The 25,210-nt window shown below is 40.3% G+C and overlaps 1 protein-coding gene across 2 annotated transcripts in view; it reads right to left on the reverse strand.

Moving 5' to 3' along the window:
- The window catches only part of LOC134213871 (uncharacterized), a 243,659-nt gene that overhangs the window by 211,649 nt on the left and 6,800 nt on the right, over positions 1 to 25,210 (reverse strand). The window lies entirely within an intron of this gene.

Genomic DNA, 25,210 nt, shown 5'->3' on the forward strand with positions numbered 1-25,210 from the left:
AATGAAAACTAGACTAGTTTTGTCTCTACTACTTCAATATTTTTTATTAAATTAACGAGTACAGAAATACCGACTTTAATAAATGCAACAACGAAAAGCTACATCAATGGTTGGAAAAGCTCTAATCATTTTAGATGAATTTTCCATGAGTTTTCATCATCGTTGGAAATCCTACCGCAGTGGGTTCGGAAGGGAAAAAATATGTTATTTTGTTTCTGTTTGCTACCTCTGCTCTCGGCTGGGATATTTTTCGTGTTTGTTATTTGCTGGTTGGTCCTTCCTTGTGCTCTGGGGTGGCTACTATTCTCGCCCGGTAAAGAAGCATCACCGAACCCGCCAGCTCACATACACACAGATCAGCCCCACACTTGCATCACATGTATTTCGCAATCCATTTCCATTTACTCTAATAATTTACGATTATCTTTTTCGGAGTGTATTCTCACTACTTCATGCAATTTTCATTTGCCCCTTTTTCCGCAGGGCCTCCGGGCAGGCATCATAATCGCAGAAGGCCACGATGCCCGGCGGTGTTGTTGTTTACGTGTCGTCAGATGGCGCGCGCCTACTGAGGGTGGACCGACCACCACTCGACTCGTCGGGTGGGCCGACCGACCGGATGGTTTATCGATTTTTATTATTTTCCCGTTGTGTATCCATCTCCGGTTCGGAAGCTCAGCTTTCCGCCGGCACCCTCCATCGACTGTTTTTTTTTTGTTGTAGCGCTCGCGAACCTCTCACGTTGATTTCTTTTTGACTGGATGCTTTTCCGAAGATGAGGCATAATTTAGTCTCATCAGTTTTGAGTGGGTACTACGGACGATGAATGTTTATATGTTTTTTATATGTTGTGAAATATGAGAATGCTTGCGAATGATGCAGCGTACACACTTAAAATAAATCGTCGAATTCGGTAAAATTTTACCGAAATCTCAACAGCAGAACTGTTCGGTAAATAATTTTACTGATTTTCGGTAATTTTGACAGTTGAGCAAATCATAAAATTACAAAAAATCTGTAAAAAAATTACCGAACAGTTCTGCTGTTGAGATTTCGGTAAAATTTACCGAATACTGTTAAATGAGTTAAGTGTGTAGAGGGTATTATTATGATTATTTTTTGGCTACCTTCAACACAACGCAAAATTTATTTTTTGCTAACAGTCATATGCACCAACATAATAATATTTTGCGTTAAAGCTATTGAATAGATCTATCAAGTTCAGCATCTAAGTCTTATTAATAAAGATATAAAAATATTTGAGCATGAGTCTTAAGTATGACATAAGTATGGGCCAAATTTTTGCAGATAGAAAATCAAAAAACATCTATTTATGGAAACAATACCATTTACTGTAAATCTCCCAAAATTACCAAAATTGACAATAAACAATTCACAAGAATGAAAAAATCTCAGTCATAACTCTTTAACCCTTATTACAAAGTATTTAAAAGTGCAATTGCCTTGAAGCTCAGCTCAGAAAACATCGACGATATCATTTCCACTATCGTCCGAGTGATGCAAATCTACATAAATTACAAAATCGTAAACCATTCGTCGCCATTTTTGACTCGGCGCCTATTGCTTCAAAGAGTTAAGAAGAGGAGAAAACAACGTGGAAAGAAATGTATCCGAAACAGTGCGCATTTCCATACCTTACTCCAATTTGGGTTCGGCATCGGGCAATGGTGGTGCACAGAAGGACAGGCAGTCGGTGACAACAACGTCAGGCTTGGAGCGTGATAATCGTAAAATGTTTTGTTGCCTTGCCTTGTGGTGCCCCTTTGAGGGCGCTTTGTGTGCAAGAAGTTTTAATTATCGCATCGCTTTTAGTGCTACAAATTTCTACTCTTTGCCAGCATCATCATGCGAGTGTGGTTTGTGTTTGTGCTGCGAGTGACACTACCATTAAAACTGAAACTTTTTGCTGAGATTGCTTGAGAATTTTTGCATAAAAACGTGTCATTAGGGTTGAGTGTGTAACAAGGTGCTGATAACAATAAAAACCCAAGTTCATGGCTACTTCGACGGAATTAATCGAGAAGAATCACAGTTTCTCATTTGGCCAACGCTTCACCACCCTACGCAACGCACAAAAGTAAGCGGCATTCCAGCCCATCAAATGTCCCGTTGACCGATCTGCGCTGCGTGACGACGGTGCGGCAGGGGACAGGGACCCCAGGGAGGTCACATATTCGAGCGAGTGAGCAGCGTACAATCTGCTCGTGATGAGCCCAGAAAGAAGAGCGATAAACGAGAAACAATTAAAACAATTGATGAATCTGCATGCTGAAATTCACCGAGTCTCTTAAGTTTATCGCTCCGTCCGTCCAGCGATACTTAAGCAGAAAGCACCTGCCCAGCGCTCTTTCCCCCGTCCTTTCAAATGTGTCGATCCGTTTCTTATACTTTTATGTTTTTAATGTAGTTTTATTTCATTCCCGCTTCGTTTTTGTTTCATTTGTTTTCATACAGTAATATACTGAAATCTTATTCCCGTGATCCACCTTCGTTTGTCCAGCGCTTGGACCCCCGGTCAACAGCAAACGAGCGAGATCATTTGCCCCATCGCCGCATCGTTTATGGACAGTTCGCGCTGGTCAAAGAGTGCCTTGACTTCATTTTCGCTGTTATTGTTGTTGCTGCGGTCGTCGCATTGACGACGCCGTCACTGGTTGCTAAGATAATGCTCGATCTTCCATCTAAATGGGTTCTTCACTCCGCGCTTCCACTCCGATCCCCGTTTTGTACAAGATGAGTCAGAACTAAGGAAACTAGGGGCGTTATGAACAGCCTATTTTTCTCGATGAAAACAATTTTCCTCGTCTCTATTTGGGAAACATTTTAGTGTCATTAATTAGGGCATTGAGCCATTGTTGTACATTCCACTATGGAAAACCGAAAGCCCCTGACTCTCCTATGGTGGTAATTATTCGCATTTTTGTTCGTTTGTCAACTTGTTCGCACGCCACCGACTCCCTGCAGCAGAGGAGTCGCGGCAAAGATGCCGTGGGTGGAAATGCGGGGAAGGTCGGCAAGATGGGGTTATGTGTGATATTCGCCGTGGGGCTTTGTAGGCAAATGAGCTTAGATTAATTTGGAAGTTATCACTTTTATTTCGATTACTTTTTGATATACGAAAAGCTGAAAGCATTAGAATTAGAATGAAAATTAAGAGTATGGTGATGGACATATGGCATTAATTTGCTATTACCGTCAGATGAGAGACAAAAGAATTGAAAATCTAACACTTCATTCAGAACCCTAAGTCCTTAATCCAAAATATCTCGAGCAACTCTTTGACAAATCTATTTTGAAAAAAATTATGTTGACACTTGGCGTACATGGTCTGTGAATAAATCAGGCCATGTTTGGCTAGAAAAATGATTCTCCTCGGGCTAAAAGTCTCCCTAATAAAGACAATAATAATAATTCTTCGCGTTTAGTCTTCATCCGAAGTGAACATTATCGAACAGTGATGGGTTTTGTTACTTATATTGTTTAGATCGTTTTCTTTCTTTACCATTATTTTGTATTCGCAGCTACAGTTTTTATCTGCGAGGTATCTAAGTAGATTCAAAAGAGAGAAATATTATTCAAAAAAGTTAATGTTCGACAAAATTATATTTTTCAATCGCGCCGATCCGGCAGCTCGGCCGCCGTCGCTGAGGACAATCGTGGCGTAGCGCCGGCTAAGCCACCGCCGTCGTTAGAAAAATGCGTTCATGCCGTAGCCGGTTCAAAGTGCATCGGCGCACAGGTCTAGTGTAAATGAGATCTTCAACTTAATTCTGATCAAATAGGCTTTTATCATAAGTACTTTTTTGGAATGATTGAAGCCATTAGTCGACGACGACGGTTTCTGACAACAAAACTGAAATGAAAAAAATGAAACAATATGAAAAACTGAAACTAGCAATTTGAGGCGTTTTTGCAATGGTCTTCGTTATGTTCCAATGTATTTTTTTTTTTATTTATTTGAATTTTGATATTTCCACTATTCCATATCTCAAACATCACATAAATAAAAAAAACAATGGAACACCCCTTATCTGATCTGATTATGTATGTTTTGCAACATAAGCCCAATAAGGTACCAGTCAAAACGATTAATGCAAGAGATGGCGTTTTTTCAATGGTAGTAAAATCAAAATTGCATCACTATTAAACTACTAATCAGTGCAAACTATGTGCAGGAGATAATCTTTTCACCTCATACTTCATTCCTTATCACTACTTTCTTCTTAAACAGCACCATTTTCCTTAAATTTTCGAAATACTTGATTTTCCCATACATTTTATCGATTTCCAACTACCATTCTTCCATGAGCTCATGGAGAAAATTTTGAAAAACTCAGAACATAGAGTAGCAGGCTTAACAACACAGATAGACACGCCGGTATCGCCACTCAGTGACGAGTACCGTAAACATGGTGCACGGAAGGTTGTTGTCTACACTTTTTACTGCTGCTGCACCCTGGAAGTAAATGTCATCGAAGTAAACAGTCGGTCCCTTATTGAGTGGTTAAATAAGTAACGTGCTCTCCATGTAGTGTAAATTGGGAAACTGTGTCCTTTTCCATCTCATTGAACTTCATCTCAACGCAAAAGAAGCTAACAAGGAAAAAATATAAAAATAAGAAACAGAACAAGTTCCTTCTCATTGCTTTGTTTTTGATCATACGAGCTAGATCAGTGATTCCCAAAGTGCGGCCCTCAAAGCCTTTTTCTGCGGCTCGCGAAGGATTTCTGGGAATATACTACATGTATCCCATTGATGGGCTGCAAAATGGTGGGTTGACATCAAGGAAGGTGCGCCCAACAGAGCTCTGGTCCCCACAAGTCCCTATCTCACGCTTCCACGGGTCGTCCGATGACAAAAGACCGCCAGCTAAGGGTTGTGTAGCCTGGGCACTGTTGTCCTTCTGACATCAGCTAGAGTGAGAAGGTACGCCTCGAGCGTCTGTTCACCAGGAGATGCGCCTCAAACAGCCTCTGACTGGTACCCAGCGGCTGATTAAAGAAATGCTGTATCGCGTCAGCTATACCTAAGGTTGCAGCCCCACCAGTGCGATGTAGGTAACGCGACCCCGGTAAGGTAGCTTCCTGAAGCCTCTCAAATACTACGAAAAATGGAGATAGAAGAAAAAGAGAACGTTATTTTTGGCAACCGACCCGGCAACGAAATAAGGACTATGATTGGAAACTCGGTACCTGGAATGTCAGGACCCTAAATGAACCTGGACGAGTGAGCCTTCTGGCTCGTGAACTGCAGAAGGTTGGAGTAAACGTGGCTGCTATTCAAGAAGTCCGATGGCCTAGATCCGGAGAACGTGAACTCCGAGCCGTGGACCCCACGACCAATACTGCATTCAAGTATAACATCTATCACAGCGGCGGTGAAAAAGCAGAGCATGGAGTTGGTTTCGTAGTGATGGGCAAGCAGATGAAGCGAGTGATGCGGTGGAAACCCATAAGCGAACGAATCTGTGTGTTGAGGATACGGGGCAAATTCTTCAATTACAGCCTAATCAACGTTTACGCACCGACAAACGATAAATCCGACGACGTGAAGGACACGTTTTATGAATATCTTGATAAAACCTATGGAGAGTGCCCAAAGCATGACGTGAAAATTGTTATCGGAGACGCTAACGCACAGGTCGGTAGAGAGGACTTTTCCGTCCCATAATCGGTAAAGAGAGCCTTCACTCCGCTACCAATGACAACGGCCTACGGCTAGTAAATTTTGCTGCTGCCAGAGGGATGGCCATCAGTAGCACCTACTTTGCACGAAAGAACATCCGAAAGCATACCTGGAGACACCCAAATGGTGAAACTTGCAACCAGATAGACCATGTTCTGGTGGATGGGCGCCATTTCTCGGATGTTATCGATGTGCGGACATTCAGAGGTCCGAACATTGACTCTGATCACTACCTCGTTGTCAGTAAAATTCGATCAAGGTTGTCAACTGTATCGAACGAAAGATCACAGCGAACGATGCGTTACAATATCCAGCGATTGTCGGCGGAAGGAGTATCGGCTGAGTACCGCCAGAAGCTCGACGAACGGATAAGTGCAATCAACGTTAGCGACAACATCAACGATCTATGGGAGTCGATCCATGGAGCGGTGAGCACAACAGCACGAGAAGTGGCACTGCACAGAGGCGACCCAGGACGGGTTGGTTCGATGTGGAGTGTCAGAGAGTGACAGACGAGAAGAACGTTGCCAGAAGCCGGATGTTGGTGTCAGGTACCCGATCGAATAGAGATCGGTACAAGGAAGCAAGAGCAGCTGAAAAACGAACCCACCGCAGGAAAAAAAGAGTACGAAGAACAAGTTATTAGTGAGGCGCAGGAAAAAATGGAGCAGAACGATATGCGGAGGTTTTATGAGTCTGTCAATGGCGTGCGGAGAAAGACAGCGCCATCTCCCGTCATGTGCAACGACCAACAAGGGAATTTGCTGACAGATAAAACTGAAGTGGCTGCCAGGTGGAAGCAACACTTCGAGACTTTGTTGAATGGAGGAAGTGACGGTGCATCGGTGAACAGAATAAATATTAGCGACGATGGACAAGCTGTGGTGTCACCTACACTAGATGAGGTTAAAAGAGCTGTCAAAGAGCTGAAAGACAATAAGGCTGCGGGGAAGGACCAGCTCCCGGCTGAACTTCTCAAACATGGCAGTGAGCAGCTTTATGAAGTTCTGCACCATATTATGTCGAAAATATGGGAAGACGAGGAATTGCCTGCCAGCTGATTGGACGGCCTCATTTGCCCTCTCTTTAAGAAAGGGCACAGACTGGAGTGCGCCAATTACCGAGGAATAACCCTCCTTAATTCGGCGTACAAAATTATGTCCCGTATTCTGTTCAACAGATTGAGACCGCTTGAAGAGTCCTTCGTCGGCGAATACCAAGCAGGTTTTCGTGAGGGCCGATCAACGACGGATCAAATGTTTACCCTGAGACAAATCCTTGATAAATTCCGGGAGTACAACTTGCAGACACATCATCTGTTTATTGATTTCAAGGCGGCGTACGATTCAGTGAAACGGAATGAATTATGGCAAATTATGCTTGAACATGGTTTTCCGGCGAAACTGATACGGCTGATTCGTATAACGTTGGACGGATCGAAATCAAGTGTAAGGGTTGCGGATGAAATATCGACGTCATTTGTTACCTTGGATGGATTAAAGCAGGGTGATGCACTCTCGAACCTACTGTTCAATATTGCGCTCGAGGGAGCGATTAGGAGAGCTGGTGTGCAAAGAAGCGGTACCATTATCACAAAATCGCATATGCTCCTGGGATTTGCGGACGATATCGATATTATCGGAATTGATCGCCGTGCCGTGGAAGAGGCTTTTGCGCCTTTTAAGAGGGAGACAGCGAGGATTGGACTCACGATCAATACCAGCAAAACGAAGTACATGGTCGCTGGCAATCAACGTGGGTTCGTTAGTGGTGGTGGTAGCGAAATAGTGCTGGATGGTGAAAAATTTGAAGTGGTAGAAGAATTTGTGTATCTTGGAACATTAGTGACGTGCGATATTGATGTTACCCGCGAGGTGAAAAGGCGTATTGCAGCTGCAAATAGGGCTTATTACGGACTTTGTAACCAGCTTAAGTCCCGTAGTCTGCAAACGAAAACAAAACTCGCGCTGTATACTACTCTGATTCTTCCGGTGGCTTTATACGGCCATGAGACATTGACGTTAAAGGAGGCTGATCGGAGAGCTCTCGGAGTGTTTGAGCGTAAGGTGCTGCGGACAATACTCGGCGGTAAACAGGAGAACGGTATCTGGTGGCGTCGCATGAATCACGAATTGTACCAGGTGTATAAAGGGCTGGATATTATTAAGCTTATACAACACGGCAGACTACGGTGGGCTGATCACGTTGTTCGTATGCCGGAAGAACGTCAAGCGAAGATAATATTTAGTAGAGACCCGGAAGAGGCCGCAGGCTTCGTGGAAGGCCGCGTACACGATGGCTTTTGCAGTTGAAGAGGACCTGAGGGCGCCCAGTGTTCAGGGCGACTGGAAGCGATTGGCCCAGGATCGAGTCCAGTGGAGAAGGATACTCCATTCGGCGTAGGTTCATCGAAGAGCTGTAGCCCATCAAGTATCAAGTAAGTATCCCATTGATGAGCATTACATGACAGCAAAAGCTTTTAAACATTCCTAATTTTTCGGTGTATTTACGGTGTCATTATGATGTGGAAGTACGATTTATACATCGTGAATAGTTTTATAATTATGATTCAAGAACTTTGTTACTGTATACATAGATGTTATGTAGGCTATCAGCAAAATACACTTCGATGATATCGCCCCTGGTTAAGATATTTGTATTTCATCGCAGATTTTAAGGAACTAAATTTGAACTACAGGTAAAAATAAAATTGTGATTCTCTGCTCCGTAGTAATAAGAATGCTTTTATTTTTTAAATAAATCAACTTTTGGCGAGATTGTACTGAAATTTTGTTGGATTATTACCTCCAGAAAATATGTTGGCTATGGATTTTATTCAGAATACCATTCAAATTCTTTTCAGAATCGCAATCAGATTCTGTTCAGAGCCTTCAAACGGATTCTGTTTAAGGTCCCAACGAATTATGTCCAGAATCTCAAATAGAATCCTTAACTCTATTCAGAACTTCAAGTGAATTCCGAAATAATAATAACAATAATCCGAATCTCGAGAATTCAAAACGGATTTTGTTTAAAATTCCTAACATCCCTAGTAACATTTTGGTTTTATGATGGTTTCATAACACTCTCGTAGAGTAAATTATGGTCTTCAAGAGCGTTATAAAACTTGAAATGTTACTTGGGATATTCTGTTCAGAGTTCTAAACAGATTCTGATTGGGAAAGTTTTTTTGATCACCGTACATGACTCAATCATTATTGATTTATTGGCATTTATCGGTGAGTACAACATCTAAAACTCAAAGTAAGAGGGAGCGCAACAATGAAGAACAGTATGGATAGGTGTCACAAGCGAGCGAAGAGTATGAAGCCAATAGAAATTGAAATTTTAGTAGAGGGCCATTTGTGAGAACAGCATTGTTGAAATTGCTGTTATTTCGCCTAACGTCCACCCAGGAACGGCTTGGGTAGTAGCATGGTGACTACTCTTACCAAGACAGGCAAAATAACAGCGATTTCAACCTACTATTATGCTGTTCGGCGCATGAGAACAGTTCTAGCGATTCTGATTAGAATCTCGAACGAATTTTGCTCAGGATCCGGAGTGAAAGCTTCTTAGAATCTGGAGCGGATCTGCTCAAAATACCGATAGGGTTTTTCGCAGATCCCTTTCGTTATATACTACGACAAGTTAAAGTGAACAATAAATCTCGAGCATAAACAAAACATAAGATCGAAATTACAGACATATGAATTGTTGGCAAACAGTTATTTTCTATCAGCTAAGCTGAAAAGATGTAATGGCGAAAACACAATTTCTTGTGTCAATTCCGCTACTACTAGATCTAAAAGTCAGCTATGGCGATAACACTAGTTGAATGAAATGTCGTTACAAGTACATATGTTATTTGAAAAAGATTCACAGAAATAAAACATTTTGTTCAAATATACAATGTTCTGTAAAATGCATTATGAACTGAAAAACAATGAATCGCCTGCTTTGAGCGTGCTTACAGCGGCACACTAGGAGTTAACTTTTGGAAATCAGTATGGCGAAAGGCATCTAATGTTTAATATCTCGAAAATAAGCACCTTAATCGAAAACATATTTGGTAGGCATAGTAGCGGACACCTTCCTACATAACTGGTACCAAATAGTTTTTCGTGAAAAGTTCCTACTGTTGAGAAAACCCGCGTTAGATGTCTTTCGCCATACAAACTTCAGGTGGTTAACTCATGCTGGCTATTTTTACATATAGGTTAGCGCCTGGTGCTGGCAGCGACGGATAGGAAACCAGCCACTGTATGTGATTCATTGTTGCAAATATACTGAGGATCGCTTCATCTGCTCATAGTCATCAACGTCAACAAAACCTGATCGTTGGATGTAAACACGGTGACTCCTTCTAATTTCACAGTAGCCGGGCATCCAGTGGAGAATGTTAAATGCTTCCAATATCTTGGTAGCCAAATGGCGTCAGACGGCGGTACCAAGATCGCATTGGCGCACGGATCAAGAAAGCAAGGGCTGCCTTTGCGAGTTTAAGAAATATCTGGAAAAACAGGCAGATAAATGAACGCACCGAAATACGAATGTTCAACTCTAACGTGAAATCTGTGCTGTTATACGCTAGCGAAACATGGTGTGTATCAGTGGAGAACACTCAACGGCTCCAGGTGTTCATTAAAAGATGCCTGCGGTATATAATTCGGGCCTGGTGGCCTCTCAACTGGATCTCAAACAACGATCTCCATCGTCGTTGTCACCAGAGGCCGATAGACACAGAAATTCGGGATCGGAAGTGGGGCTGGGTCGGCCACACTCTACGTAGCGGCGGAAACGAAATCTGTAAACAAGCATGAGACTCGAACCCAGCGGGACATCGCAGCAGAGGCAGACCCAGAGGCTTATGGCTGCGAAGCCTTAATAAAGAAGTAAAAGAAGTTGACCGAAATCTAAAAAAAAAAGCTTCGTCTGCTTAATATTTCTATGTGGCCCCTTATAGACGGCATGCTGGAGACCACTGAGCTAGATGAAGCCCAGGAGCAGTCACCCTGTAGGGTACCCTACATCAAACATTTTGAGGGCTCTACCAGCAAATTAGTTACAGTAATATGTAGGTAATCTTTTCTCAGCCTAAGTTATCAATTTCAGAACTGAGCTTTATCTTGATTATTTTGTAAGCGTTCAAGTATAAGTAACAAATATCTCAGACTAAACTCTCTTCGGACCTATCTTTCAAACACTTTGCTCATCAGCACCGAACGAGGAGGAAGGGCAATCCGCCTTTTTTTCTATTCCAAAAATAAAATATTACTTCGAAACTTTGATGGAAGAGTTTCATTTCGATGACGGCGGATTTCCATTTTTTTTTAATCTTCCACCACTAAACAATCTTCGTCTCGGATTGACGCCGTTGTTTCCTCCGAAAATCGCACTTCCCGGGCGGAAAACATGCCACAGGCCTTCCACTCCCATTTTTCCGATCAACAATAACGACGTAACAACAACAACAACAAGGGCAGCAATCGTCACGGCGTCCGGATGAAAAGGTGGGCTCCACGAGGCGGAGGATGACGGGAAGATGAATACAATATTTTCCATCTTTAATTGCCCGCTACATCATATTTTTATACAGCGAAGTTTTCCTCTTCAGCGTTTTTTTTTTCTTCTTTTCGGTGGGGTTCTTTAATTCGGCATTGCGTAAACATTTGGAACGCGTTTTTCTTTCGCTGCCACGCATCCGTACTCCCATGAAGGTTCTCGATATCAATACTTCCCGCTGCGTGCTGAACCTAATAAACGCTGTTGATGCTGTTGCTGTTGTTCTAATATCGACAAGAACATTTTATGGCAAGTGAAAATTGATTGTTTGGAAATATGAACCACTCACCGGCACGCTTTTAGCTGGTTGAAGTTTTTCTTTCTTTTTTTCGGTTTCAAATTTGGGAGTTGAGTGTTGTGCAGCGTGGATAAATAGGGAAATGGTTTGGATCGTTAGACAGATCTTTTCTTGGGTGCGTGTTGTTTGTAGTAGGAGGAGGAAACGTTTCACTTCTGATTGGGAAGTAATAAGAGCTAGGAACAAGCGAGGGAATTGCTTGTGTACTTTATTTTGCGAGACCTCATTTTTGTAGATCAATAATTTATAATCACCACAACACAGGTTTTATATTCAAAATTTTAGGATGTATTTTTATATCTCAAATAAAGTTTTTTTTTTATTATTTATCAAAAGTATAGAGGAACGCGCTTTGATTGGATTGGATCTATTATTGACAGACCTTCTTGATCTGCTCAATCAAAGACTAAGACGATTGACTTTATTGCGAAATAAGACTCATAACAAGTTCTTGTGACCGAATGAACACAACTGAAAACGTGTCTAGCGATCTCCTGATGTTAGTCACTTAGCTGCGAACTCGCCCGAAGATTGTGTTACCCCACTAATAGCCAAATGTGCGACTTCGTATTAAATAGTACCAGCTTCGTTCATATGCGCGTTAGATAAATCCTCGAGGCTCTGGAAGGGATACTCCACCTGTTCTGCACGGTAATGAGCCATCACATTAACTATGCGATTAATATGAGTCAAGTAAATTGCGACATCCATCTCTCGCTTACCAACCGGCTCGGTGGTTACTGCGAAAGTAATATAAAAATGCGTTTCGCTGGCAGCGAATGGCGAGAAGTGATATGGGTCTAACAACTTCATATCTTTGTATGCGAGAATGGACTAAAGCTGTGGATGCGATCCAGTCTGGTATGATTGTCACTGCTGCGGAGTGCTTAGCATGGCTCGTATTGCTTCCTAGCAGGGGTGTTTTTTTTTTTTAGTGATACTCCGCTCTTCGCTAGTTAATTTACTAGAGCTCACAGGTCCTGAACACTTAATTTGCAACCAAGAATAGCACAGCATTTAAAAAAAACCATAGAACTAATAAGGACAACCCGCATAACGATGAACAGCATGCTATATGGTCAAAATCATTATTACGATGTAAGATATAGCATCACGGTTATCAAATAATTTTCAGTCGATTCAACCATTACTACTCGACATTACCATCAAATGTCATTATATAACAAGCTGTCCTTAAAATGTTCTTTATTTCCTTCATTATATGTAGCGATGCCAGACTTGAAGGCATGTCTTCAATTTGACAAGACATTTGAATCTCTGTGAAGACATTTTAAAGATTTTCCAAACATTTTTAGGATTAATCTACTTATTCAAAAATACTTAAAGACAATCAATAAGCCAGCGAATAGAAAATTTTATTACATTCTTATAAATTCTGCGACCTTTATATACAATTCATATACAAATTACAAAAGTTTTAATAAACTTTGCCTCGGGCTTAAAATCTGAAACATAAAAATACATTAACATTGTTGATAACTACAACGCATTTGAGACGTCAAACGCACTTAACTTTGAGTTAGCTGAGGACTAGCTAACATCTTCAATGTACAAGTACTGGTGATCTCATTTGTTAGGTCATACTGGCGCCTGCCACGTCAGAATGCAAGTCAATGTAGGGAAGGGGGAGGAATTGATGATGCAATCACTCGCCCACTGCAAGCCGAATATACCTCTGCACTTGCCACGCAGTTCATGCGGAATTTGTTGGAATTTTAGGGTTAGGTTCGAGAGGCAGAGGTCCGTCTTGGTTAACAAGCTGCCAATGTGATAGATAGGAGAAAGCAACTGATGGAATTTCTAATTGGATGTTTGGAAACGCGCTTTATAGTTCATTTCCAATTCTAGCAGATTACTGTTAGAATATTCAAGTTGAAGGTATAGGAATTGAGATGGAAACGATATGGAAGTCCATTTCCAGTTCTAGCGATTGCTAGAACATAAGAAATATAGAGAAAGACACAAAGTAGGAGAGTGGAACGGACCTGGGATTGAACCCACGACCTCCTGCGTATGAAGCAGTAGACATATGACTACCAAGCCCGCCCCTTTACTTTGAGTTGCGCGCTTGTTTGAAAAATTCCCGATGGCAGTAGAAAATTCAGAGGAAACTTGCTACACATTATCATAAAATTCTTCTTTGAATTCTTTCGGTAATCCTTCTAGAAATAAAGTTCTGGAATTCTGTCTGAAGTTGCTCCAGGAATTAGTCCGGAAGTTTCAGGGATTTCTCCGGAAAATCCTCCAGGAATTCCTTTGGAAAATTCTCCAGGAATTCCTTTGGAAATTCCTCTAGAAGCTCCTCCGTAAGGTCGTCCAGATATTCCTGTGAAAGTTCATCCAAGAACTACTTCGGAAGTTCGTACAGAAGCTCCTCTAGAAATTCTACCGGTTGTTTTTTCACGAATTTCTCCGGAAGATCTTCCGGATGTTTCTCCAGGAATGCCTCCGAAAGCTCTCCAGGGATTCCTTCGAAAGTTCCTCCTTGAATTCCTTCGGAAGTTTTTTCAGAAATTCTTCTGGAAGATTCTCCAAGAATGCCTCCGGAAGTATACTATGGAACTTCTCTGGTATTTCCTTCAAGATTTCTTTCGGAAATTTCTGCAGCAATCCCGACCAACCATTCGTCAAACTACTTAAAAGTTATTTATGCATAATCAAATAATTTTGTCGGTATTTCTTTACCCTTAAATATTTCCAAAAACGATATAAATCTTAATGAATCGTTATCTCAATTCATGTAAAGAATGTTATCAACGGAATGATATACTTTGACAAAGCATTTCAAAGATGAACACCGCTACATCTTTATCATTAAGTTAATCGCAATAACGATATGAATATTCAAGAAACGCTAACTGTGATATCAGATAAAGAACGATCTCAAAGCAATGATATATTTTGACAAAGAATTTCTTAAATAAACACCGTTGACGCTTTATCACTTTTTAGTTCATTGATTCATATCACTGAATATCGAAACATCGATTGTCATTTTGGCGTGTGTTTTTTTCCGGGGAAGGGTCATTTAGCCGAAACCCATTCGGCCGAAAGCCATTTGGCCGAATGCCACTAGGCCGAAAGTTGTTTGGCCGAATATACCATTTGGCCGAACAGACCATTAGACCGAAAGTCATTTGGCCGAAAGGGTCGTTTGGCCGAAAGGGTCATTAGGCCGAAAGTCATTTGGCCGAATGGGTCATTTGGCCGAAAGGGTCATTTGGCCGAATGGGTCGTTTGGCCGAATGGGTCATTTGGCCGAATGGGTCGTTTTGCCGAAAGGGTCGTTTGGCCGAAAGGGTCGTTTGGCCGAAAGGGTCGTTTGGCCGAAAGGGTCGTTTGGCCGAATGGGTCGTTTGGCCGAATGAGTCGTTTGGCCATATGGGTCGTTTGGCCGAATAGGTCGTTTGGCCGAATAGGTCGTTTGGCCGAATGGGTCGTTTGGTCGAAAGGGTTGTTTGGCCGAATGTGTCATTTGGCCGAATGGGTCGTTTGGCTGAAAGGGTCGTTTGGCCGAAATGGTCGTTTGGCCGAAATGGTCATTTGGTCGAAAGGGTCATTTGGCCGAAAGGATCATTTGGCCGAAATTAATCTTCACACTGAAAAAGTGAGAAGCGCAAAATGAGTAGTGAGACGTCTCACTACCCACTATGCAGACGTCTCACTTCTCATTCCTCATTTATCACTTCTCGCTGTCAAAAGTGAGAAACGTAAAGTGAGTAGTGAGACGTCCCACTATTCACGTCGAGGTTCTCACTTTTACAGTGAGCAGTGAAAAATGAAGAAAGAGAAGTAAGACGTCTCACTTCCCACTTCTCTTTTCTCATTTCTCACTTCTCATTGTGAAAAGTGAGTAGTGAGACGTCTCACTACTCACTTTTCACAGTGAGAAGCGAGAAATGAGTAGTGAGAAGTGAGACGTCTCAGTACTCACGTCGCGCTTTTCACTTTTTATAGTGAGAAGAAAAAAATGAAGAAAGAGAAGTAAGACGTCTCACTTCCCACTTCTCTTTTCTCATTTCACACTTCTCATTGTTAAAAGTGAGTAGTGAGACGTCTCACTACTCACTTTTCACAGTGAGAAGCGAGATATGAGGAGTGAGAAGTGAGACGTCTCAATACTCACTTTGCGCTTCTCACTTTTTACAGCGAGAAGTGATAAATGAGGAGTGAGAAGTGAGACGTCTCACTTCTCACTCCTCATTTCTCGCTTCTCACTGTGAAAAGTGAGTAGTGCGAAGTGATTAGTGAGACGTCTCACTACTCACTTTGCGCTTCTCATTTTTTACAGCGAAAAGTGATAAATGAGGAGTGAGAAGTGAGACGTCTCACTTCTCACTCCTCATTTATCACTTTTCGCTGTAAAAAAAGAGAAGCGCAAAGTGAGTAGTGAGACGTCTCACTAATCACTTCGCGACTCTCACTTTTTACAGCGTGAAGTTATGAATGAAGAGTGAGAGTGAGACGTCTCACTTCTCACTTATCGATGTAAAAAGTGGGTAGTAGGACGTCTCTCTTCTCATTGCTAATTCTCACTTTTCAAATGAACTATTCAGCTGAATGTCCAATTCGGCCAAGTGACCCTTTCGGCTTAACGACCCTTTCGATCAAATTACCCTTTCGTCCGAATGTTCGGTCAAACTACCTTTTCGGCCAAATGACCCTTTTGGCCAAACGACCCATTCGGCCAAATGACCCATTCGGCCAAACGACCCATTCGGCCAAACGACTCTTTCAGCCAAACGACCCTTTCGGCCCAATGACCCTTTCGGCCAAATGACCCATTCGGCCAAACGGTCCTTTCGGCCAAACGACCCATTCGACCAAACGTTCATTTCGGTCAAACGACCTTTTCTGCCAAATGACCCATACGGCCAAACGACCCTTTCGGCCAAACGACCCTGTCGGCCAAACAACCCATTCGGCCTAATGACCCTTTCGGCCAAATGACTTTCGGCCAAATGACCCTTTCGACCAAACAACCCTTTCGGCCAAACGACCCTTTCGGCCAAATGACTTTCGGCCAGATGGGTTTCGGCCTAATGGTCTGTTCGGCCTAGTGGCATTCGGCCAAATGGCTTTCGGCCGAATGGGTTTCGGCCAAATGACCCTTCCCCTTTTTTTCCCCGGAAATGAAGATTTTCGAAAACAAATGGATTATGGAATGAAACGACTTTCGTTTTCCAATAATCAAAGAAAAACTATGCCATTTTACAAGAAAACCATTTTACTTAGAGATGACCGAAATTGATGTATGATAATATTAGCATGGAGGTAAGAGTACAATGATTACAAGAAAGTGCTGTAGGGTGGAAAATAATTCCCCTACATATAAGTAATATTTCAAATAAATAATATGGTGTAGAATGTTTATGCAATTTTGCCATAAAAATATAACGTGGTCTAATGGTTCAGATCTTTGTGTGAAAATACAACATCTTCAACAATTCTTCAGGTTCGATTCTCGAATAAGCGAATAAATGAAAAAATGAACATGTTCTCGAAGTACCTCTGAAGATTTTTGTTTTTGTCGCAAAAAATTTCAGGCCGATAAAGAAGAACAGTGAAAAATCATGTCGTTTCAAGGCATCATTTGGTATCGATATTTTAGAAAAGATCGTTTTAAATTTTCCGTGTTGTAACTTTTGAACAATTTAAAATTCTTCATGAAATGGCATCGATCGCTACCGATGGTTGATAAGAAAACCTTTAAAGATCTATATGAAGATTTTTGAAGAAACTTGAAGAAATGGTTGGCGGGAATACCTCAAGAAGTTCTTCCAAGAATTCATCCAGAACTTCCTTTAATAATTTCTCTGCAAGTTTCTTCAGAAAATTCTTCAGGTATTCCACCGGAAATGCCATCAGTAATTCCTCAGGAATATCCTTCAGGAACTCATCAGGACCCTTAAGGAATTCCACCGTAGTTCATCCTGAAGTTTCTACAGGAATTCCTTCTTAAGTTCCTTTAGAAATTTCTCTGGAAGCTCCTTCAAAAAATCCTTTGGATATTTCAACAGGAATTCCTCCGGAAATTCCTTCAGGAGTCTTTCAGAAGCACCGCTTTGTAGTCCTGGACATCCTGAACAATTTTGCCGAATACAACTTGGCTGTAGGAACGAGGGATCTCAAGCTAGAGCAACATTTCGCGCATGCAAGAATATAGCACGCACACTATTGCCGTTTGTAAAATTCCTAATTCTTTTGCTCACAATTTCTAAACTAATCAATGCCTCATGTCAAAGCACGCGCCTTCCTGCATAACCAATCTGAAAATGTGCAGTTCAAAATAGGTAGGATTTTAAGATATAAGTAAAATAAGCATAAAAATCACTGTTTATGTATCCTTGTTTGCGAATAACCCTAGTACCGGCCCACCTATGGTCAATCTTAGGAAACATCCTAAAAGATGATCAAATTGTCTCTCGAAAAAATAGGCCAAACAATAAAAAAAGGTTAGGGGAAACTGGGGTAATATGCACCCCCGGGGCAAAACGACCCTTTGGCATTTTTGAGTACATTTTCGGCAGTTTGTCGATAGTATTTACTACAGAGCATGTAGTTCGGATCTCGAACTACCAACTCAGTAGTAAACATTCTTGAAAACATTCCTGAAACACCGCTAATAATGCCAAAAGGTCGTTTTGCCCCGGGGTGCATATTACCCCAGTTTACCCTATACCAAATTTGGGGTCAATATGGCCCAAGAGCATATACAACGTAAGCTTTTATGAGCACATACATAACCTTCTGTGCAAATAATAGAGGGATATTTGAATTTTCAAAATGTCATGTCGATCTGTTAAAAAAATGACCGCCTGAATTAAGAATGTATAATCGTTTAGCTAAACGAGCTACATGTTTTGCACAAAGTGAAGGGCAACACTGTCTGCCTTCCAATGTTTGTTTACAAAATAAGTTACGCCCAAATCGTACATCAGCCCTGGTTTGTAGATCCTTTTTTCAAGTAATACTTATAATTTATTTCAAATATGCAGCATTGAATACAATTTTTTTAAAGTTATTATCAGATATGCTACTTTTACATGAAGAAGTAACTAGACTCCTATAAGAAGAGTACCGCCATGTGCCACGTTTGACAGGTCTCTACTCGTTTGGAACGCGCATTTGTATGGAACTGACAGATAATTATGTTCCAATTGTGACATTTGATAACACAGTGATTACATCGTTTGCATTAAAAAAATGGACAAAAATTGTCGATGGTTTTACCTAACTAAATGTCAACGAAGGAAAAATCAGTACAGCGACAAAAATTTGGATAGCTTCGAGGTAATAACGCGCTGAGAGAAGTCCCCGCAAAGAACAAATCAAACAGAGAGTGCATTGTAGTTTCAACATCAAAACAAATCATGAAGTCCAATGATGTGAATGGCGTATAGGGCAAATCACTACTTGGGCCTATGAACCGGATTCCCGGCTCACTAAACGCAAAACTATGGATTTATTCTATTTGGAAGCCACAGGTTTATGATTGATAATTTTAAAAAAGTCGCCCATTTATTTCGCACAATGCTAAATAATTTTTAAGCATCTATTTCACTCCTAATTGATTAAATTATTGAAAAAAAGCAGCTGCTTTGTGTTGATATGAATGGTTTGAGGATATTTCCTTTTTGAAAAATTGCTTCTAACTTAAACTTATCCCTGTCAGTCATAAAATTAAAGTCAGATCATCAATCCCTACCCATCTTTTTTCAGAAAATAGAACGTGAACACGTAAAAGAAAGCATCAAAACATTGTACGGTAAATTGAATACCAAAAATTTAGAATGTTATAATTTGCACCTAAAATTAGCTAAACAATATCCAACAGAATTCCCCTCCTTTAACTAACCCCTCTTTTAAAAAGTAGCAGAAAAATGTGAGTCTGGCCGAAAAAGACTGTTACATGTTAAAAAACTAAATTTATTAAAAACCCGAAGATACATAGTAAAAGCCCGTGCAAAGTCTGAAAACATAAAGACAGCATATAGAGAACATATTTTGATATAGATATCAAATTGAAATCATACTTTGTTTTCAAATATCATCATGACTGATTACATATTTTGATCTCATTTTGCTGTTGATTTCTAAATTGTATGATCTGACATCAAACTGTGTACTTATTTTGTTATCGGAACCAATATGTGCAACACTTGGAAGGATTCGTCGTCAACAGATCATCGCAGGAATTTTCATCAGAACAACTACGGGTATTACAAAATGGTTCAAATTACGCTTTGACCTCAAAGCCTGATTTAAACCAAATAATTATTGACTTAGAGACCGCTATAGACTCTTGCCAAATCCCCATTGAACAGAAAAACACAGCCCGGACTCTTACAGAACACACATTGAAAACACTAAAACACAACACAACACTCAAGAAACTAACATTATTAAGCAATTAAGAGAAAAGCCAGTTTACTATACAAAAGACGATAAAGGCAATGCAATTGTCATTATAGATAAAAGTAATTACGATAACCTTATGACAGAAAAACTTAATAATGGTCCATACAGAAAACAAAGAAAGATCCTTTGGCAGATATTGTGAAAAAAGTAAATAAAACCATCAAAGAATGTAAACCTATATTTGAACATTTACCTCGACTTAAAATCTCCAACCCAACTTTACCTAGAATTAAAGGACAACCAAAAATTCTCAAACCAGGAAACAATATCAGAGAAATAATATCTGCGAAAGGATCCCCAACTCACAAAATAGCAAAATGGTTAGTCAAAGAATTCCAAACACTCTACACGCACATACAAACAGACACTAGACAGGTACAAAACACAAAACAGTTTATTTACAATTTGCAAAATTCAGGAAATATCGAAGAAGATGAGATAATGGTCGTTTGATGTGACTGCATTGTTCCCCAGTGTACCTGTAAAATAAGCTATTATCTTGCTGGAAGATTGGTTACTTAAACAAAAATCGGACGTAGCTTGGAAGACAAAAGTACGCACATATTTAAAATTAACAAGACTTTGCATAGAGGAGGACTATTTTACATTCAGAGGAGAATACTATAAGCAGACAAAAGGAACACCAATGGGTAATCCCCTGTCCCCTTTCTTGTGTGAACTGTTCATGGCTAATCTTGAAAAGGATTTGAAAGAAAAAGAGATCATTCCTGAACGATGGTGGAGATATGTAGATTAGAGTGGTCCAGCCTTGTATGGGGAGAAAAAAAGTTGTCGAATTCTACGGGGCACCCCAAAGGATTGTCTTTTGGTAAGAAAATCAATCTCTCAAAATTACAGCTCAATCGCTTGTTGCATAAGCTGGCGCATTTGATTTGAAGTTTGTATGCTGGTTTCAGCCAAAAAGCATAGGAAAATATACCTCCGTCAATCTTTCGTTCAGGAAATTGGAAATTGAGCTCAGAATTGCAACAAAGGCAGTTGTTATGTTAAAGTTAAACTCCACAGAACATTATACGATGATTGAATGACTTTTTATAAAGTTTCGGATGATTTATTAGGAGTTGGGCTGTGCACTTTGAAATTCATCGATTGTCATGAAAAACCTGCGCATGTTATCAAAGATGCCTGTGATGTGTGGTTTCGCGCGCGCTCAAACATATGCAGAGGAACGCGTGCCACAGCACTTATCTAAGCCACCGCGTGGCTTCGGTGTGTATTATTTGGACAGATCGAAGTGACATTTCAAAAGCTCAAATATCCATCTATTAGTTGCACTCACTGAATGAATTTTATTTGATTGTTAAAAATTGTGAAAAAAAAGAGCAGATTTTTTGCCAACTGTGTAGGACATCTCTAAAAATCAGTACCTTTGAAACACCCACCACGCGAAAGTATATGATCTCCTTTCATATCGTGGGTAAACTTAAATGTTCTATAGGGGGGTCTAAAACAATTTTAATTTTTTTCACTACTTTTAGTGCAAACTCCATATAAATCTCAAATGACATCCCCGAAAAAATGTATGGCAAAACGCCCCCCGATAGAACCTTTTAAAAATGCACCTACGTGAAAGAGGAAAGCCAATACTTTTGTGTAGTTGGTGTTCTAGAAACACTAATTTTTTGAAAATAAGCCTCTTCGGACAAAGACACCGTGGATCTAAATATACAAATGTCATACATGTAAACAAAACGTTGCAAATTTCGTAATAGCTGCCTTTGATCATTTGGCAGGAAATATTATCGTGAATTCCAATTTTTTCTTGTAATGCGTAATACCTCTATTGCTTTACCTTCACCCGCACTGACAAAACTACCCATCACTCATAGTAACCCATGAGTCAGCAGACAAAATTTAACAGCTCTATCAGTCCGTGATGACAAAATCAGTGAAGCATCTCCGGCTAGAAGTGTGTGTGTGCGTTCAAAGAACAGCACCCCGCCGTGTCGAGAACGGACATCGTGCGACACTTTGTGGACGCCGGATACGCACGTTCGGCATCTACAACAACCTGGGTACTATTAGACAACAATCAAAGCATTGAAATAAAGCCCGTTTCCGGAAGGCCGACTACCCTGAGCGACAAGAAGCGCCAAAGAAAGCTGAAAGGAAAGATCGAGGGAAAAGTGGCTACATTGCTGCGTGCGCTTAGCCGGGAGGCCGTGTTTTTCCCGGTTTTCCTTGAATCATTTGCATCGTTTCGTTATCGTTATCACCAATTCCTAACAAAATGTTTATGACGTCAACACTCTTCGTTTGCGGATTCCATCCCGTACTTGAGTTGTATAGAGTTTACGTTACAGTTAGAGTTAGCCGTATGATTCTTCTGGTAACTCGCTCGACCACGAATTTCTCATAAGAGCATTCTACTTAGTTCATCTAAGTCTCTCGTCTAATCGTCAAAAAAGCTCATGTGGAAAAAAAAAACCTCTGTGCTTTTCTTCCCATAAGCCGTAGTTAGTACATATTACTTGTCATAAGACGAGTTCGTGGTACAACTCCATTTAATTCCACCGCTTGAACTTTGAAAAATACGTATTTCGACCTTAACAGTAAGGCCGTCTTCATTGTCTCGTACTTGACTCGCCTTGAGGTTAGCTCAACCACAATAACCATAAATCCGAATATACCAAGGCGCCAGTCGAGCTTATATTTATAATTAATAATATATTTTGATAGATAAAATGTTAAACCAAGTTTAAAAGATTTGCTCGAATTAAAAAAAAATGACAGTTGAATAATGTTTTGAAAAAACTCAACAAACTGCTTTTTGTAATTGCTAACCGAAAGTTTTCGCGAAAAGTAATTGATGTGTAAAAGTGATGAAACCAAAAAAGAAATTCATCAAGTAGGCACGATTTTTGCTTATCTTCTAGGTTCACTCTAGAGAAAAGAGGGATGAAGAAAGATGTTTTCCATTACAAACTCCGAAAAATGATTTTCCTCCGACCCAAAAATCGCTTGATTTCGTTTCATCGTAAGAAATAAGTAAGTAAATGTAAGTAATGTAAGTGGTATATTTTTAGCGAATTTTGGGGTGTTCACTAATTATTCATAGCTTTTGTTTCCTTGTTTTTCTCGTTATTGCGGGCGATTAACGGTGCTTGAACCTAGCCTCCCATGTGTACTGATTGACATAAGTAATCATCATGGTTTTAAAGTTATCTGGGCCCTCCTTAGCCGTGCGGTAAGACGTGCGGCTACAAAGCAAGACCATGCTGAGGGTGGCTGGGTTCGATTTCCGGTGCCGGTCTAGGCAATTTTCGGATTGGAAATTGTCTCGACTTCCCTGGGCATAAAAATATCATCGTGTTAGCCTCATGATATACCAATGCAAAAATGGTAACTTGGCTTAGGAACCTCGCAGTTAATAACTGTGGAATTGCTCAATGAACACTAAGCTGTGAGGCGGCTCTGTCCCAATGTGGGGATATAATGCCAATAAGAAGAAGAAGACGTATGCAAGTATGACAAGTAAAGCCATGTAAATTGCGACAAAATTTCAAAAACAAATTAATCCACTGATTTGGGTGTATTTAATGTTGTTCACAACCCTTGCTCCGTTCATGTCGCTGAATTAGCGGTAATACACTACGCATTAGAGCGAATTGCCTCTCTTCCCTCTGATCAATACTTCAGTTTCACGGATACTCTTAGCTCTCTTGAGGCTATCCGTTCAAAGAGGCCGGTACAGCACTCGCCGTACTTCATGAGTGAAATACAAACCATGTTGAGTGTTCTATCGAATGCTTTCACACTGAAAACCTTGGCATGGGTCCTTTCTCTTTGCTCAATTCCAGGTAATGAGAAAGCGGATTCACTAGCCAAGATTGGCGCAATGGAAGGCGATATTTATAAGCGCAAAATCGCCGTTGATGATTTTTTAGCAAGCTCGTTTCATAAATTTCGAATTTTAGCAGTTTAGCAGTTTTTTTAGAATCAATCAATTGGCGCCAATTTGATTAGAATCAAAGAATTGGCGTCCATTTTCAGTTCTAGCTTTTGCTAGAATATGATAAGTTCATGAAAAGATACAAAGTAGGTGAATGGAGCAGGCCTGGGATTGAACACACGACCTCCTGCGTATGAAGCAGAAATGGTAGCGAGTTTATGTTTGATGAAATGCTTTAGAAATATTGATACGAAAAAGTAGGCCATGAAATGAAAATCGAAAAACTTTTCCTATCCGAAATGAGTGCGTCTTTATCCTAAACGTATTATGTACTATGAGATTTTAAACTATTTGTTGTGATATTTAGCCCCAGTAATCCATTTCAATGAATAGGGGAAACTGGACACACGTGATCCCCGGGGACACATGATCCCCCCCTATTATCTCGAAGCCTAATAACATTTTTATACCACTGATATGTGTAAACAGATCTGTTAGACAGATAATTAAATCTGAGTAACATTGGATGTCTCTTTATGTATATGGGTTTTAGAAAGGTTTTTTTATTTTAGCGTTCTCAATTATTTTTTTCTGCAAAGGTAAAAAGTTTAATAACATTAAATATATACAACCGAAACGTGTCAATTTTTTACTGGACGTAGTTTCATTATCGCAGAATTGAATAAGCTCATTGAATTGATTATTGATCATTTCACATTGAATGGAGAAATACACCAAGATAAATACTCAACATGGACACACCTGATCCCCCACAGTTTGGACACACTTCTAGACCAACATTTGAAAAGGGCGTAACAGCCAAAATTTATTCCTTTAGATTCTTTGTCCACATATATAGCTTTATATGTAGACGAAGAATCAGAAGGAATAAATTTTGGCTGTTACGCCCTTTTCAAATGTTGGTCTAGACTTGATCCCGATAGTGCATATATTTAGGTGTTTGTTGTATTCCATTGCATTTGCATATCATTGTATTACATGCAACTAATTGACCTGTTATAATTATTTTCTGGATTAAAAGTTTAAATAGATTGATTACCTCCTTCGATGTTATCATTTAAGTACACGCGTAATTTGAGTTCTCCAATAGCCTTATCTCATTGCCTAGAACAAAGTGTAGTATAATGTAGAACCTAAAACAAAGTGTATAATGGTCAATCTAAGATTAAATGAAGTTCTTAAAATACTCCAAAAAAAATCAATTAAATTAGTACTGTTAGATCTAATTCAATTGTACTTTCTCTTTTAAATGGGGTAAGTTTAT

The sequence above is a fragment of the Armigeres subalbatus genome, chromosome 2 (genome assembly GCF_024139115.2).
Source record: "Armigeres subalbatus isolate Guangzhou_Male chromosome 2, GZ_Asu_2, whole genome shotgun sequence".
Lineage (NCBI taxonomy): Eukaryota > Metazoa > Arthropoda > Insecta > Diptera > Culicidae > Armigeres > Armigeres subalbatus.